The sequence below is a fragment of the Ascaphus truei genome, chromosome 2, assembly GCF_040206685.1.
Source record: "Ascaphus truei isolate aAscTru1 chromosome 2, aAscTru1.hap1, whole genome shotgun sequence".
Taxonomy (NCBI): Eukaryota; Metazoa; Chordata; class Amphibia; order Anura; family Ascaphidae; genus Ascaphus; species Ascaphus truei.
The window spans coordinates 484,596,674-484,614,226 of NC_134484.1; the positions used below are offsets into that span (position 1 = coordinate 484,596,674).

At 45.0% G+C, this 17,553-nt stretch overlaps 1 protein-coding gene across 1 annotated transcript in view; it reads right to left on the reverse strand.

The window, feature by feature from the left end:
- Nucleotides 1-17,553, reverse strand: part of LOC142488051 (uncharacterized) — a 311,597-nt gene that overhangs the window by 262,303 nt on the left and 31,741 nt on the right. The gene's annotated exons all lie outside the window — the stretch shown is intronic.

Genomic DNA, 17,553 nt, shown 5'->3' on the forward strand with positions numbered 1-17,553 from the left:
TACAAGTGTATGTCCCACATTCAGTATCTACATTACTTCTACGCAGATCCACACAAATAACAAACAGCAGACTTACCAGGTATGAAGTTATATTACAGGGCTCTGAAAATATAACTGTTCACTGATGCATTACACTCAATCCAGCTACACTTCTTCCACTGCCAGAGGAGGGTGACTCACACCACGACTGTATAGTTCAGACGGACACAATCACTACAATTAGAAATAATCTTTTTGAAATTCCCATTAAAAATCCAGACATGGAAATTTTCGTGGATGGCTCATCTTATATTAATGTTGAAGGAAAAAGATGCACAGGTTATTCTGTAGTTTCCAACAAAGAGATCTTGCTCAGTAATCCTCTTCCGTCTCATTATTCTGCTCAAATAGCAGAGTTATCTGCCTTAACTGAAGCTTGTGTCTTACCAGTTGGAAAGAATGTAAATATTTATACTGACTCACGCTATGCTTTTGGTGTTGTACATGATTTTGGCGCTCTCTGGCGACTTAGAGGATTTATTACTGCTACTGGTTCACCCATTCATAATGCGAAACATATTGCAAATCTATTAGATGCACTTTTACTTCCACAGTCATTAGCTGTCATCAAAGTTGCTGCTCATACAAACAGGAAAGATGAGATATCCAAAGGTAATGCCTTTGCTGATGCGACTGCAAAGCAAGCAGCCAGACGTCCATATGTGCAGGCATATGTTCTTAAAACACCTGACCCGGACACACCCATTACCATACCACTTGATTTAGCTTCTTTTTACAAGCAGTTAACCGCAGATGTTGTCCAGGACTGGACAAGCAAGGGATATCAACAAAAAGGGGCATTTTGGTTTGGAGGCCCTGATAACAAACCAGTTTTACCTCCTTCATGAGAACCATATGTAATTTGCATGGCTCACGGGTTATCACACATTCATGCAGGAGGGATGTTGCTTTCCATCAGAAATGATTGGTTTGCCCCACACATAGTGATTTGGATCAGAACAATCGTCTGCAGAGTATCTGTCCCCGTCCAGATTATTTTCCTACGTAGGTAATGCGAGCACTGAGAAAAGATCACGCTGACACACGTTCAGTATGATAATGTCTGACTTTATTCCTACACAGCCTGCGTTCATATACAGGGGCTGTAGGGGAGGGGGTTTGTATGCAAAAGAGCTAGACAGCTCAATGATTCTTTGTTAGGTCTCGTCCTTATATGGTCTTGTTGTTATGATTTATGGTCTTGTTATTGTAGGTTTTCTTGGACACATCAGCATTTGAGGGGAATTCCTCGGTGCCATCTTCTTTACTTGAAGGGAGGGGTAGCTGCGGTAGCCATTTTGAGTAAGGAATCATAGCAAAATATTACAGATGAAGAAATAGGCATTTTATCCAATCCATCACAGTCCCCCCTTGAAATATCTATTTCTGAGTCTGTCCCTAGATGTATACTAACTCATCTGTCCAGATGTGCCTGGGAACTCTTTTGTGCTGTACGTTAGACGAGTCATGGCTTGTCCATGACCCCCCTTGCCACAGACTTTGCACATAAGGAAGTCAGATGCTGTCCCTATGGATTTATACTATTGTACTTAACTGGGAGGGACTGTAACGGAGTAAATGGACCATCTTCCAAGAGTGGAGTATTATTATCTGACTGCAGAAAAAAGGTAGGAGTGCTATTGTCAACAGCTTTGGTCATGAACTTTTTAAAACATGGGAGAACATAGCAGACAATAATCACAAACAAAACAAAAATAATAACTATTGCGATACCTATTTGGGCAAGAATCTTTTGCCATCCTGTCTTTCCTTGCTAGACCATTTTGTGGTCGGTATCCCCAATCTGTTCCCGTGTTCCATCCTACTGCTCCCCAGTAATCACATTCCTTTCCCCAGTAGGAATCCGTTACGCATATATAAGTAGACCTGAAACCGACATTGCTGTATCGATTATATTGCCAATGTGTTGAGGGGCAGCGGACTATATTATAATAATCAAAGGAGAAGGTAGCTACATGAGTATTGGATGAATTATACCAAAACGTGACTACCCCTTCATGTTGGGTGATAGCAATCTCTTGTGCCCCCCCCTAGACCCAACAAGCAAAGGATATATAGCATCATTTTCCTTCTGAGGTGTCCTCGTTGGGAGCTGGAACCTTCTTGCAATGAGAGGCGTGTATCCAGGTGTTCTTGCCAGCTAGCTTGACTGATGTTGCTGTGGTCAACAGAACTTGGAAAGGACCATCATATCTGGGCTCTAGGGAATGTTTCCTTACAAATTTCTTCACAAACACCCAGTCTCCGGGCACAAGTCTGTGAGTCCCGGTATCTAGATCTGGATCTGGAATAGAAGAAAACACTCGACCATGCATATTGGTTAGTTCTTGCGCTAGGGCAGTTACATATTTGGTCAAAACATCAGACTGCATCTGTAACTGCTGTGGGTAGTAACAACCAAGTTTGGGGCAGTACCAAACAGTATCTCAAATGGGGATAGAGCATATTCCCCTCGTGGGGTATATCGAATACTGAACAAAGCAATGGGTAGACTATCTGGCCAGGGCATATTTGTTTCCTGGGCCATTTTCAACATTCTAGTTTTCAGTGTGCCATTCATTCTTTCTACCTTTCCGCTACTCTGGGGATGGTATGGGGTGTGGAAAGCAAGGGTGGTCCCTAGCGCGGATCAAATTTCTTTAGCTAACGTAGCAGTGAAAGCGGGGCCTTGCAAGGTGTTTCTGCTGTGGTTTTTCCACACATCCTGGGTTACACTTTGCACAAATTGTACATAATTTGCAGAAATGAATAGTCATTGGGGTAATTCCAGGCGCCACATAGTATTTGTCGATCAGTGCATTCATAAAAGTCTTCGAGAGATGTGCTGCTCCATGTGCCCATTGTACCACAACAGGATACAGTGCCCATGGCAGACAAAGTTTCTTTTTGTACTCATAAATTCCTTCTTGGGGCGATGCACCTCTTTTCTTCCAGCTTTCCTTTTCTTCCTTTGTTGCAGATTCTTGCAACTTCTTCAGATATTCTCGATTCACTGGGAGGTTCTGCATTAACGGAACCATCCTTGTCGTGTCCACTCGATCTTCCACTTCTCGTATCCCGCTGGCAGCTTGTTTTGCCGCAGCATCCGCCAGATGGTTTCCTCTGGCTTCTTCTGTGTTCAGTTTCCCATGGGCTTTACCTTCAGGATGGCCACATGGCTTAGAAGGAGTAGGGCGTCCATCAAAGCTTGTATGGCTGAGCTGTGTTTCACTGGTGTTCCTGCTGCTGTCAGAAATCCCCTGGTTTGCCAAATGATGCCAAAATCATGTGCTACACCAAAGGCATATCTAGAGTCAGTGTAGATATTCGCCGTTTGTCCTTCTGCCAGTTTACACGCTGCAGTGAGAGCTTGTAGTTCAGCCTCTTGTGCGGATGCTGTTGACGGTAGTGTGCTTGCCAGTAGGACCACAGTGTCTCTGGTGACAGCATAACCCGTATAGTAGGTGCCTTGTTGATCAGCATATCGAGAACCATCCACAAACAGGATTAGATCTGGGTTCTGTATCGGCGTTTCACTCACCGTGGGCAGATGAGCAGTTTCTAGCTTCATGAGTTCGAAGCAATCATGGGATAGGTCGACTCCAGCTGTGCTTTATTCTTGTTCGTGTCCCTGCACATCTCCCCCCTCGGGAAGTGGAAGAAGAGTGGAGGGGTTAAGCACTTGGCACCGGAGAAGGGTGACATTGTCTGGAATGAGAAGCGAGCATTGCAACCTGAGGTGTCTGGCAGCAGACAGATGTTTTGGCTGTGTCTGATTGAGAATAGCAGCAATGTCATGTGGTGCCAGGAGAATGAGGTCATGCCCTAGAACGATATCCGAAGTTTTATCCAGCAGTGCTTGAGCAGCAAAGACAGCACGAAGACAGGACGGTCCACCACGAGCCACAGCATCGAGACGGCTGGAGTAATAACCAATAGGTCTACATCGGCCAGCGTGTGGCTGCGTTAACACTCCAGTTGCATGTCCATTTCGTTCTGATACGAAAAGCTTAAAGGGTAAATCATAGTCTGGGAGGCCCAAGGCAGGGGCAGAGGATATTACCTGTTTGAGAACAGTGAAATTCTTGGAAGCCTCTGGGGTCATCTGAAAGGGATTTGTTATTAAAACATCGTACAATGGTTGCATCATTTACTGCTCGGAGATCTTGAACCATTCTATACTTATCAGGTTCACCCTTCGCGGTGCGTTTCTTCACAGGGAAAAGAGGGGTATTGCAGTTTACGGGGAAGCAGGGCCCCTTGTTTGAGCTGTACAACAATGGGTGGTACCCTTATGTGCCCGATATCCTCAGGGCCTGTGGACCATAATTTGGACGGGATCCTATCCATGACAGCGGGTGGTATACTGGCAGCTGAGGGTTTGTCCGCTAATGCCAAAAGTATTGGAAGGGAACAAAGGGCAGAGACATCTGACTCCCAGAGCGGGGAGGTTACATCAATGGTGCCATCCTCGGAGAATATTATGGAGGCCTGTAACCTGGATAAAACATCAGCGCCAAACAGATTAAGCGGGCAGGTAGAGGAAACTACAAATCGTGCAAATAGTTCAGGGTAGGGACCTATCTGTAGGGGTCGTGTTAATGGGCTAGAGCGCGGTGTGCCATCTACCCCCACACATAAAACATCAATATCAGACAAATAGGAAGGGTCAGGTATGTCTGCAGCTCTAATTACACTCCTGGCTGCACCTGTGTCTACCAGGAAGGGGGTGAGGTGACATACATTATTGGGGCGCCTTCTACCTGCTTGGGCGTCTGCCCATATAACCTTGGGTAGCGGTCGGGTACTGGGGGGTGTCTGGGGTTAGTATTCCAGGTCATGTTTGCCTCCTGTGCAACGGCCTGTGACTCACTATCTGAGTCAAAACTACCAGGCGTACTATAGTGGACACTGCTGCTGGGTCTGTGTGCTATTGTTGTGTCAGGGTAGACTTGAATCCCTACCGCCGGGGCAGTGATTCTTTGGGGTGAAAGGACTGGCATCAGGGGCATTAGGGGCGCAGTCGGGGTGTAATAGGAACCGTCTGCCTGCAGCACAGGATATAGTTCTGCTGCATGAACAGTCAAGGTTTGTTTGTCATCTGTGGGCGGGGTAGTGGGTTGTATAGGTGGGGGTGCTGCTGGAGCTGGGAGCGAAGGTAACAAAGGAGTGAGTATAGATAAATCAGTCACACCAAAATTAAAACAATCTTCCCTCCCTTTTCTATCTCCTGCTCGGTCCATTTTTCTCTGGACAGCCTTGGTAACATTAAACCAGGCTTCTGCTATCTTCAGCAGGTTGTTATCATTCAAAATTCCTCTCTTTTCTTTCAATATCTTTCGCCACATTTCTGATTGTAACCTGCCTTCTGCTGCAGTAAAACTACATACTTTAAACAGTCTACTGGCTTTGTTTTTTCACTTGTTATTATATTAACTTCTGTCCTGGCAATGATAAAATAAATGCAGCAGGGACCCTTCTGTCCCTCAACAGAATTATTTTGACTCATACTAACGTAAGGTATGTTTCCCTGTGGGATTCAAAAACACACAAGACGGTGCTCACTGAGCTTCTCACTCCCACAGAAAAAGACCCCTCTTTCTAGTTGCTATTAGAACAGAAAGAAAAATAATATTTTCTGGTTTTAAAAGACCCATTCGTGTGGCCAGTACGAACAAAGCTTTCAAATAAATGTTACCAGGGCTGTCCCATTCTTTTCCGTTCTGTTCTCTCTCTCGGCCACTAGGTGGCAGGCTAAGACTCCTTTCCCTGTCTTACTTGCCTGTGCTCAAATGTTAAAACTGCACCTTTTTTTTTTTTTTTTCTATACTGCAATTACTAGCAAAAATGCCCTGCTTTTTTTTTTCTTCTTCTTCTTCTTCTTCTTCTTCTTCTTTCCCTTCACTTATAACACTTTATTTCCCTTCCAAATAATATACACAGTATCTAATTGTATCCCAATTTCTGCATATAAACCTTTCATAAAAATAACCCTCAATACTTACTTTCACAACACAATCATATGCCTTGATTATCTATCAGCAAATTCACTTGCCTATTTCTTTCCTATTCACTTTCTTTCTTTCTTACTGCAAAGCGTACGTTAACGCGGAAAAAACAGGAGTTCGGGCAGTTTAACGTCTAGGGGTTATCGCCCAAGCACCTATGGGCTATCTCTTCTACTCTCAACAATCCCCTCCCGTCCTCATGAATTCTCAACACTAATACACAAACACATTTTGGACATAACATACAACTTGATTACGAGAGAGAGGGAAAGGTTGTTCAGGGATCAATCGACAGGATTCCGCGCAGTTACCAACCGTAACGCGCCTTTAACACCCCTCCCTCTGCAACGCGCCAACCACGCAGTCACTCCAGGGATCATGTGTTCCTCTCTGAACCGACTATACCTTACTCCCCCTTTACCCCTCCTTCCACCAAGTTTACAACGTACAATGACACGACCTCTAGTCAGCCGACAAAAATCCCACTCCACTCCGGGCTCCCACTTGCGGCACTGACTAACATATACAACATGTAAACATATACCGAGTGACAGATAGTCTAGGTAACAGGTTTGAGTTTAAAACGGGCTCTGGGCAAGATATCTACTGTACCTGTCTTTAGGTGACCTTCGGAGAGCCGTATGAGACACAGAAATAGACCAACAGCGGAGACAGTGCGTATCGGTAGATAATAAATGTTATCTTACCGTACTCCAGAGGTGATCAGTCTCCTGCCGCGTCCGCACTTGGTCCACCCCGGTCCCTCTGCGCACGGCTGTCCGTTGGTTCAAAACCCAGAGCCCCACGTTGTGTGTGTGTGTGTGTGGCCCTTTAACTGCAGGGGGCTTTCAAAATCCCACTTCTAACACCATATGTTTCAGGGTACATGCAACTACACACGCGGGTTCTTTGGATAAGGCTTATTTATTTGAGCCTAAAAACATACATCACACCAAAAACAAATGGCTTCTAACCAGCAAACAAAAGAAAAACAGCTTTTTCTTCAGCAGAAAAACAAAGTCACTTCTTTTTAGCAGGCAGAGCAAAATAGGTTCTCTTTAGCAGACAAAACCAGAATAAGGCAGACCATCTTTTGTATGCAGGAGACAGACAGTTCAACACATAAGTACTTTGCAACACAGACCTTATATCAGTAATCTCTTCAGCACTTTCAGTCCTATCTCCTCACCAGCCAGGCATGTGTGCACATCCTGGGGTTTTTAACACAGCTTAATTAGCCAGCTGGGATTCAACTAATTGCCATGAGAAGTTAACCTCACCACTGCTGTACTGCAGACTAAACATATGTCTGCCAGGCATATAGCTGGTGGCTTTTATTTACCCTGTCACATTCCTCCCTTGTTAGTGTGTGGCTGGGGCTACGCACGGCTGAAGCCCTACCATCCACTCCTTCTCTAGAAAAGAAATCCGCATTTGCGTTCTCTTTTCCCGGCCTGTGCTGAATCTCAAATGAGAAGGGTTGGAGGGCCATATACCACCTAGTTAACCTAGCATTGGAATCTTTCATGCTATTTAACCACTTCAGTGGAGCATGGTCTGTCACCAGAGTAAAATGGACTCCTGCCAGGTAATGCCTTAAAGCCTTGATTGCCCACTTTACTGCGAGGCACTCCGTCTCAATCACTGAGTAATTTTTTTCCCTCGGGAACAATTTCCTACTCAGGAAAAGGATAGGGTGTTCAACTCCCTCAAACTGTTGTGACAACACTGCCCCTAGCCCTATCTCTGATGCATCCGTTTGCACTACAAAAGGCCTGTTGAAGTCTGGGCTTCTAAGGACGGGACCCTCTGATAGACACCTTTTTATGTCCTCAAAGGCTCTCTGACACTCCCTTGACCATACCACTTGTGTAGGGGCACACTTTTTTCTGAGGTCTGTTAAAGGGGCTGCCACTTCCAAGTAGTTGGGGATGAAGCGCCGGTAGTATCCTGCTAAACCCAGCAGAGAGCGTACCTGCGTTTTTGTTTGGGGGGTCGGGACTTCTTTCAGGGCAGCTACCTTGTCGGCTAGTGGCCTTACTTTTCCACCTCCCACTGCATACCCTAAGTATTTGGTTTCTGCCTTACCCAAGGCACATTTCTTAGGGTTGGCTGTGAGCCCTGCCTCTCTTAGAGATTTAAGGACCGCTTTCAGCCTATTTAGATGGGATGTTTGCTATAAATGACAATGTTATCTAGGTAGGCTGCTGCATAATTCCTATGGGGTCTCAGTACCTTATCCATGAGTCTCTGAAATGTGGCTGGGGCTCCATGCAGTCCAAATGGCATTGTCACAAACTGGTATAAACCCATGGGAGTGGCAAAGGCTGTTTTGCACTTGGACTTTTCCTCTAAGGGTATTTGCCAGTATCCTTTTGTCAAGCCCAGCGTGGATATATATTCCGCTTTACCAAGGGCGTCAATTAATTCGTCCACCCTTGGCATCGGATATGCATCAAACTTGGATACCGCATTGACCTTTCGGTGGTCCACACAAAATCTTACCTTCCCATCGGGTTTAGGGACCATAACTAGTGAACTACACCACTCACTGCATGATTACTCAATCACTCCTAAGTGTAACATTTCTTGTACCTCCTTCTCTACCAGAGCCCTATGACTTTCAGGCAACCTATAAGGACGGGAACGTACTTTTACCACAGGTGCTGTCTCGATCGCATGTGAAATTAAGTTAGTTTGTCCTGGTAAATCAGAAAAAACATCATGGAATTGTGTAATTATTGCTAACAAGTCCCTTTTTGTTCAGTGGACAACTGTTTACCCATTAGGATTTTATCCTCACCCATGATGTTCTCCCGTGGGGGCTGAGGACCCAAGTCCTTTTTCTCCTCCACCGGGTGGATAAACAGAGACCGCTGCATCTTCCAGGGTTTCAGCAAGTTCACATGGTAAATTTGTTTACCCTTCCTGGACCCTGGTTGAGCGATCTCGTAATCCACATCACCTGTACGGCGGAGTACTTCAAATGGGCCCTGCTATTTGGCCAGGAGCTTACTCTCGCAACTGGGTAACAATAACATCACCTGGTCTCCCGGGTGAAACACTCTCATGCGAGCATTCTGATTGTAATGTCTCTCCTGACTGTCCAGGGCTGATCTAAGATTCTCCCTAGCAAAATGGCCGACCACATCTAGGCGCTTCCTAAGGTCTAGTACATATAGGAGGGTATTCTTAGAAGGGGACCGCTGTTCCTCCCAGGACTCCTTTATGAGATCTAGGATACCCCGGGTTTGCCAGCCATAGAGCAGTTCAAATGGAGAGAATCCCGTGGAGGCCTGGGGAACTTCCCGCACTGCAAACAGCAGAAAAGGGAGAAGTTCATCCCAGGCTCTCTTCTCTGAATCTACAAATTTCCTCAGCATCCCTTTTAGAGTTCGGTTAAATCTTTCCACCAATCCGTCAGTCTGTGGATGGTAGACCGATGTCTGAACAGACTTGACCTCTAGTAACTTTAAGACATCCTTCATCAGTTTAGCCATAAAATTTGTACCTTGGTCTGTCAATTAAACCTGGGGAAGTCCAACCCGTGAGAACAGTTCCAACAACTTGTTGGCTACTTGCTGTTCTCAGGGGGAATGCCTCAGGATATCTTGTTGCATAATCAACTATTACAAGAATAAACCTGTGTCCTTTCGCAGAAGGTTTTAGAGGTCCTACCAAGTCTACCCCAATCCTCTCAAAGGGAACTGACACCAAGGGTAGAGGAACCAAAGGGGCCGTTTTTTGGTTCCTTTGGACTAGTTAGCTGGCACTCCGGACATGCCGCACATAACTTAGCAATATCACTATGCATCCCTGGCCAATCGAATCGGGATGAAATACGGTCCAATGTTTTATCCCTGCCCAGATGACCACCCCAAGGGACAGTATGGGCTAGAGTGAACACAGATTTAACAAACGCCTTGGGAACCAATATCTGTCTGGTGACCTCCCCTGTTTGTGTCTGCCTATTCACCCTATACAGGATATCATTTGATAGCTCAAAATGGGGGAATACTATCACCCCCTGTGCATTCAAAATCTGCTCATCAATTTTCACCACCTTGTCATACTGTCAAGCAAGGACTGGGTCTTCCCTTTGCTTCTGGCGAAAGTCAGGGAGATACAGGTCTGGTAAATCTCCAGGGCCCATATCCCCCTCCCTCTGGCCATCCCCAGCCATCACTTGGGACCTATGGCTACTAGAATTGTCACCTTGAGACCCAGATTTCTGCAACCAGTCATGTTTGTCAGAGCGTCTTTGCTTCCGAGTCTTTTGAACCCGGTGTCTACTGGGAAAAAGGTCTGCCGAGAAGGGGAATAGTTTGCCAGGGTTCTCCTGGGCCATAGAATAAGGCTCCTCATGAGAGACTGGAGCCATTAGGTCCGAAAAGAAAGGCCAGTCCTGGACGAGCACAACGGGGGGAGGGAGCCAAGGAGAGACTCCTACTTCAAGGTAGGCCTCCTGACCTTTTAACTGTAGCCGGATTTTGGCCATCGGATACCGTTTTACATCGCCGTGTATACATTCTATACTCCATGGGGAGTCAAAAGAACACACGTTAGGTGGTAACAGTTCCTGGAGGACCAGAGTTTTCCCAGAGCCCGAATCTACAAGGGCCTGGATGGTTTTTCCCCTAACCTGGGCTGGAAGTAGCCAGTGCTTGTAATTTTCTCCAGTGAAGGCCGAGGCGACAGTCCTGCTGAAGGAACAATCCATCTGTGGACAGTCCACCTGCCGGTGGCCTTGTTCTCCGCAGGCGGAACATGGAGAGGGTTCCCTCACAGGAGGGGGTCGTGGATAGCGCTCCGCTGGACCGGATACTGGATACCAGGCATCTTGTGGGTCTTGTGGGCGACGTCCTCGGAAGAACCTCTCATTTTGCGACGAGCCGACATCAGGAAGGAGATGAGGGTCTCGGCGGGGACCAGCATTTTGACTCCGCCCTTGCTGCAATGACTGCTCCTTCCGTTGGACTTGGCGGTTGCGCATGGACGGGCCGTAGGTTCCCCGTTGATCCGACCTCCCTCTTTGGGCGTCCGCAGGTGCCGGTGGAGTCGGACCTGTCGGGTCTAGGACACTCGCCTGTTCCTCAGCCCCAAGGAAGTTCTCCACGAGTCGGAACGCCAAAGCTAGGGTTTCAGCCGCGTGGCGTTTTACCCACGAGCGTGTGGAAGGGGGTATTATTTGTAGGAATTGTTCCAAAACCACCTGCTCAAGAATTGCCTCCTTAGTGCACTCCTCGGGTTGTATCCAGCGTGTACACAAGTCCAATAATCGCTGAGCGAGGACCCGGGGTCTCATCTTAGCGGCATACTTCATGTTTCGGAACTGCTGCCGGTAGGTCTCTGGGGTCAGACCTAAGCAATCCAGTATGGCGGCTTTTACTTGTCGGTAGTCCATTGCCTGATCTGCAGGGAGACCCTGATATGAGGCCTGGGCTTCTCCTATGAGTAGCGGGGCCAAAGCAGTTGCCCAGCGATCTGCAGCCCAGCCCTGAGCTTCGGCATCCCTTTCAAATGTCAGTAAAAAAGCCTCTGGATCCTCGTTCGGAGCCATTTTCCTCAGGAGTATCGGGGGTTTGTTTGTTTGCAAGTTCTGGACTGGCAGACCCCTGGAATTGGGTCAGCAGCTTGGCCATCCGCTCATCCTGTGCTTTCTGCTGCTGGGTTAGGAGCTGGGTTTGCTGCTGCAGTAGTAGTTGGACCTGCTCCTGCATTAACTGTCCCTGCTGTCTGGTCTGCTCGCACAGAAACTCTTAAAAAAATTCTTCCATTTTTCTCATTCTTGTGTGTGTGTGTGTGTGTGTGTGTGTGTGTGTGTGTGTGTGTGTGTGTGTGTGTGTGTGTGTGTGTGTGTGTGGCCCTTTAACTGCAGGGGGCTTTCAAAATCCCACTTCTAACACCATATGTTTCAGGGTACATGCAACTACACACGCGGGTTCTTTGGATAAGGCTTATTTATTTGAGCCTAAAAACATACATCACACCAAAAACAAATGGCTTCTCACCAGCAAACAAAAGAAAAACAGCTTTTTCTTCAGCAGAAAAACAAAGTCACTTCTTTTTAGCAGGCAGAGCAAAATAGGTTCTCTTTAGCAGACAAAACCAGAATAAGGCAGACCATCTTTTGTATGCAGGAGACAGACAGTTCAACACATAAGTACTTTGCAACACAGACCTTATATCAGTAATCTCTTCAGCACTTTCAGTCCTATCTCCTCACCAGCCAGGCATTTGTGCACATCCTGGGGTTTTTAACACACCTTAATTAGGCAGCTGGGATTCAACTAATTGCCATGAGAAGTTAACCTCACCACTGCTGTACTGCAGATTAAACATATGTCTGCCAGACATATAACTGGTGGCTTTTATTTACCCTGTCACACTGTTGGCCCAGGAAAAATCTTATGCCCTCAGGGTCCATTTCGCAACTTACAAATTGATTTTATTGAAATGCCACATAGCCTACACTATCACTATGTTTTGGTTGTTGTTTGCATGTTCTCAGGATGGACTGAAGCATACCCATGTCAACACTCAGATGCTCGTTCTGTGGCTAAAAAGCTACTACATGAGTTCATTCCTAGATATGGAATTCCTCAGCATATTTTTTTCAGACCAAGGCACACATTTCACTGCCGCAATAGTTCAGGATCTAGCTAAGGTCCTAGGTATTATCTATCATCCGCAGAGCGCTGGCAAAGTTGAGAGGACCAATGGGGTCCTAAAGAATAAAATCAGTAAAATTTGTGCGGAAACAAAATTGCAATGGCCAGATGCTCTCCCATTAGCACTAATGGCAATCAGAAGTACTCCTCAGGCCAAGACGAGATTAACTCCTCATTAAATAATAATGGGTAGGCCAATGGTTTGTGCCGGCACATTAGAATTAATGAAGCATGATCATGCACTCACTGATGACTTAATCAGCGTGTATTGTATAAGATTAATGAAATTTCTTAAGTCTCTTCACTCACAGGTACAAGCAGTACAGTCTACCAAAGAAAACACAGAGCAGCATCATCTCCAGGAAGGCGATTGGGTAATGGTCAAGCATTTCCTACGTAAGCACTCTCTTCATCCCAGATGGAAAGGTCCTTTTCAAATTCTTCTCACCACAGCAATTAAAGTAGCAGAAAATTCCTCCTGGATCCACGTAACACACGTGAAACTCATTCCAGCTCGACCAAAGACATCTAAAGCACAGCTACATCAAGTTAACATTTTGACGAGTCAAAAACTCTGACTGTTAACCAACGAGTAAAATAAAATACCAGGCCTGGTTTTATCAGAACATTTCAGTTTTTCAAAAACTCAAAACATTCTATTTTTTCAGAGACTCAATATTCCTGATTTCTATCAGAACATTTCATTTTTCAGAGACTCAATATTTTTATTCTTTTATAGTGTGTATAAGTTAGAATTTTAAGATGTATGGACCATTGGGTCTGCAAAAGTATAACCCACAGAGAGATGACAAGATTGTCATGATGATGCTCTGTGGAGCTTTGTCAACAATACTCATCTGCCTGTGTTCCTTATACATCGCAGATATCTATCACCATGGTCAAGGTAACACTACACAAAGCATCTCACCCACAAACATCACAAAGTCCACTGATACATCCAGAAACAAATGAGACTTACATTTAACCCCTTGGGAAAGTGATAATACATTTATGGACACATGCAGAACAATATACCAGAAATTTGGTATTAACGAATCTTGCTGGGTATGTGCCTCATAATCAGGAGTCACCTTGGATTGGCATTCCTTACAGTATACCCAGGAAGAATTAACTCCTGCAGCAAATGACACACCAAGATTACCAGATATGTTGACTGGACAATTCTCCAAAGAATTTAACAGGGTACCATTGATGAATATTATTCCAGTGGGAGGTTGTCACATAAGCAGTACAACTGGAAATGTTTCCATAGGTGAAGTCCTCCCTCCCACAAATGACACTTGTTTTCAACTAGAAATATATGTAAACAAAGACCGAAGATCAATTTCCTATTGGTACAAATGCATAGATAACAGTACACTGAATCAGACACAATATAGAGCAAAACAAATAGCAGCAACAAAATATATAGCTGCAAACACATCTTTATCAGTAGATGCAACTTTTCGAGGATGCAGAAACTTTACTCTACCACGTGGAATTTATTGGCTCTGTGGAAAGTGGGCATATAGAATCTTACCTTGCAATTGGATAGGATCTTGTTATTTAGGGAAAGTGGTCCCTGCATTTACAATCACCAAAGAATTACCTGCAGGGCGTCTCAGAAACAAGAGAAAAACACCAAACACTGCAGGACTGAAAAGTAGTTTATGGAGAGAACAATTTTGGGCTAGTTTATTTCCAAATGTAGGAGTTGGGTTACTATATGACAGGCGTAATACATTAACAGATGTGTTAGATGATGTCCTCAATTACACCACTACAGCTATTGCATCACTAAACCAAGAACAGGTTCAGATCAGGCTTATGGCCTTACAAAACAGAATAGCTTTACATTACATTTTAACATCAAAAGGAGGTGTATGTGCCCTAATTAAAGAACAATGTTGTGTTTTCATCCAAGATCAGAGTGGCAAGGTACAGCATGAGTTAGACAAGATAGAAGAAATTCAAGAAAGACTTAGGAAGGAAGGCGACACAGACTGGGACCCTTTGGGACTGACTGGATTGGTAGGATCACTAGGAGCGAATTTTTTGAATGCGGTAATGTGTGTGATTGTGATACTCGTTGTCATCTATGTTTGTGTTACGTTTGTCAAAGGCATGATCCACAAATGTGCCACCCCCTATGCAGACATAATGTCATTGTTTGCAGAACCAATTTACAGAAGTTCCTTGAAGAAAAAAGATGCCAAGTACAATGTTCTAACTCTGGAAAAGAAATTGGCCGCAATGCCATACGCCACCCTCGTGCACTGTCCTACACCCTCAAGCAGCATTATGAGATGATGGAGCACCCCTGTGCCTCCCAACGTGTTACTGGACTAAAATGATACCAATAATTCTCAAAAAAACAATGTTTTAAAGAATTAGAGGAGGGACTAACGAAGTTGAGACATTATGGGGTCTGGCATAACAACATAACAGCATTTAGGATGAAGCCATTTTGTGTGAATATTTCAATCTGCCATCTTGTCTTGTCTCTGTCTTGTCTTTGTGAGTCTAATTTCTGTGTTTCATTTCTGTATAAACAAATGTGTGAAGCAGAGAAGGGTATGTTTTCGCTCTTAGCTGACTTTATTGATCTTTCCTCATCCAATCAGCTTCAAATTGAAAGTGTAAACAGGCTAGAGGTTGTGAGAACCCGTGAGATAAGCTCAGATTCTTACAGAGAAACTGGTTCTCATACAATATGCCAGGTGGCAGAATAGGCACATCCCATTTAACCCCATAATGGTTTTTAGCTGACAGGCAGTTATCCAATATTGTTATGTATTACAAAATGACATCGGCTGTAATATTGTTATGTATTACAAATGAGGTAATATTAGTGACGCGCAAGCCCCCATTGAGGGAGGACACTTTTTAGTATTTAGGGTATAAATATATGGCATACCGTGTTATTGTTAGAGAGCTTTTTTTCAAAAAGCTGTCTCCGTTGTGCACTTGACTTGAATAAATTCACGTGTTATTCTGTTTCAAAATAACCTCAGACTGTTTTTTATTTACACTTTTCACAAGGGATATGCACAGGGACTCTGCCTTGCAAAGAAAAATTGAAAAAGGGTTCATGGTTTAAGGAATCTCTGGAATTAGTACAGATACAGCTGGTTCTGTTGGAGTACAAGGTTCTGGTTCTATGTATATAAAAAATGCTGTAAAGATACCCCCTTTAAACGCTGTTATATTACTAATTTGTTTATCCCTTTGGAAACCAATAAAAAAGTTTGAAACAAAAAACACACTTGTGTAGGTATAACAGTTTTACTGCACAGACTAATAATAATATTACTCCAAAACATACAAGCCTCACAGGGTGGTACCCCTTCACCGTGCTCCCTTTTGCACCGTGTCTTCATCCTCTTGGGTTTACCCCCAAGTACTAAAATGCCCCAGAGCACCCAACAGTCTAGTGTCCACGGAGTCAATCACCCTCCCACGTGTGTGTGACAGCGCTGCCCCAAAAGCCCATGTGTGGTTGGTGCACGTGGTGAGATCAGATATCAGCCGGGTATGTCCACAACTAGGCGTAGCAAGGATGAATATGGGATCCACGGATCCGAAGTGATAAACCGCGATGCCCCGCCTCTAGATTGGGTGGGCCCCGCGTAAATTGTACCACCTCTGTGGTCATAAATGGATGATCTGGTCCCAGATCAACCTGGTCCAGGATGGAGCCACGTCCTGGCTTTGTTCCTATGCTCTGATTCTACAGGGCAGTGTCCCTGCAGCAACCAGCTGCTCCACAGGGGAGTCGGGGCCTAATAGGGGATATCTGGCCTATTGCAGATGCCACAGACACCGGCACATACCTCTTACCCCTTCCTTGTCCCTGCTCCAACTGGCATGGCTTGCAGTGAACAAAAAGTATCTATCTGCAGAGCAGGATTCAGGAGCCCTATTGGCAGATATACGCTATGTGACTCTGTCCCAGAGGCTCATTGGATATGTTGTCCCTGCTTGGAGCCTCTTCCTATAGGCTGCCGTGTGCGTGCTTGTCCTGCGAATGCGCAGCATCCTGCGCATGTGCAATTGCCTCTAAGATGGCGGTGCCCTGCAAAGGGAGCCGCATGCGACGCCTTTCCCACACCTCTGGAAAGCCCTTCCCCACTGTATCCGACTAGCACCCTCTCTATCCACCTTTAAGACCCACCTGCTTAACGAAACATACGAGTAGCACCATGGCTGATAATTTACAACTCGTACATAAACTTTGACCATTTGCAGACACACTTACCAGAACACCCTCCTACCGTCTCTGTACGTTCTTCTACCAATTAGATTGTAAGCTCTTTGGAGCAGGGACTCCTTTTCTTAAATGTCAGTTTTATGTCTGAAGCACTTATGTTTTATTTGTATTATTTATATGATTGTCACATGTATTAGTTCTGTGAAGCTCTATGTACACTAATGGCACTATATAAATAAAGATATAGATACATAGATACCTACCCTGTGTAAACACTTGGGTGACAAGGTTTTCTTACTGAGAAACATTGTATACACTCTGCACATGGGAAAGGTTTCTCCCCTGTGTAAATGCTCTGGTGTCTGAGGAGTGTCCTCCTATTACAGAATTGATTATGATGTAATCCCCTTTTATGAATTGTTTGGTGTGTTGAGGTGCCTCTCAGTGCTGAAATGTTTCCCAAATTCTGTACAATTAAAAAGTTGCTCCCTTGTGTAAATCTGCTGGTGTAACAAGAGGTCCCACTTTGTATAAAATGGTTTACCACACTCTGAACAAGCACATTATTTCCCCTGTGTGAATCATGTGGTGTGTGAGGTCATTCATCCAAGAAACGTTTTTCCTA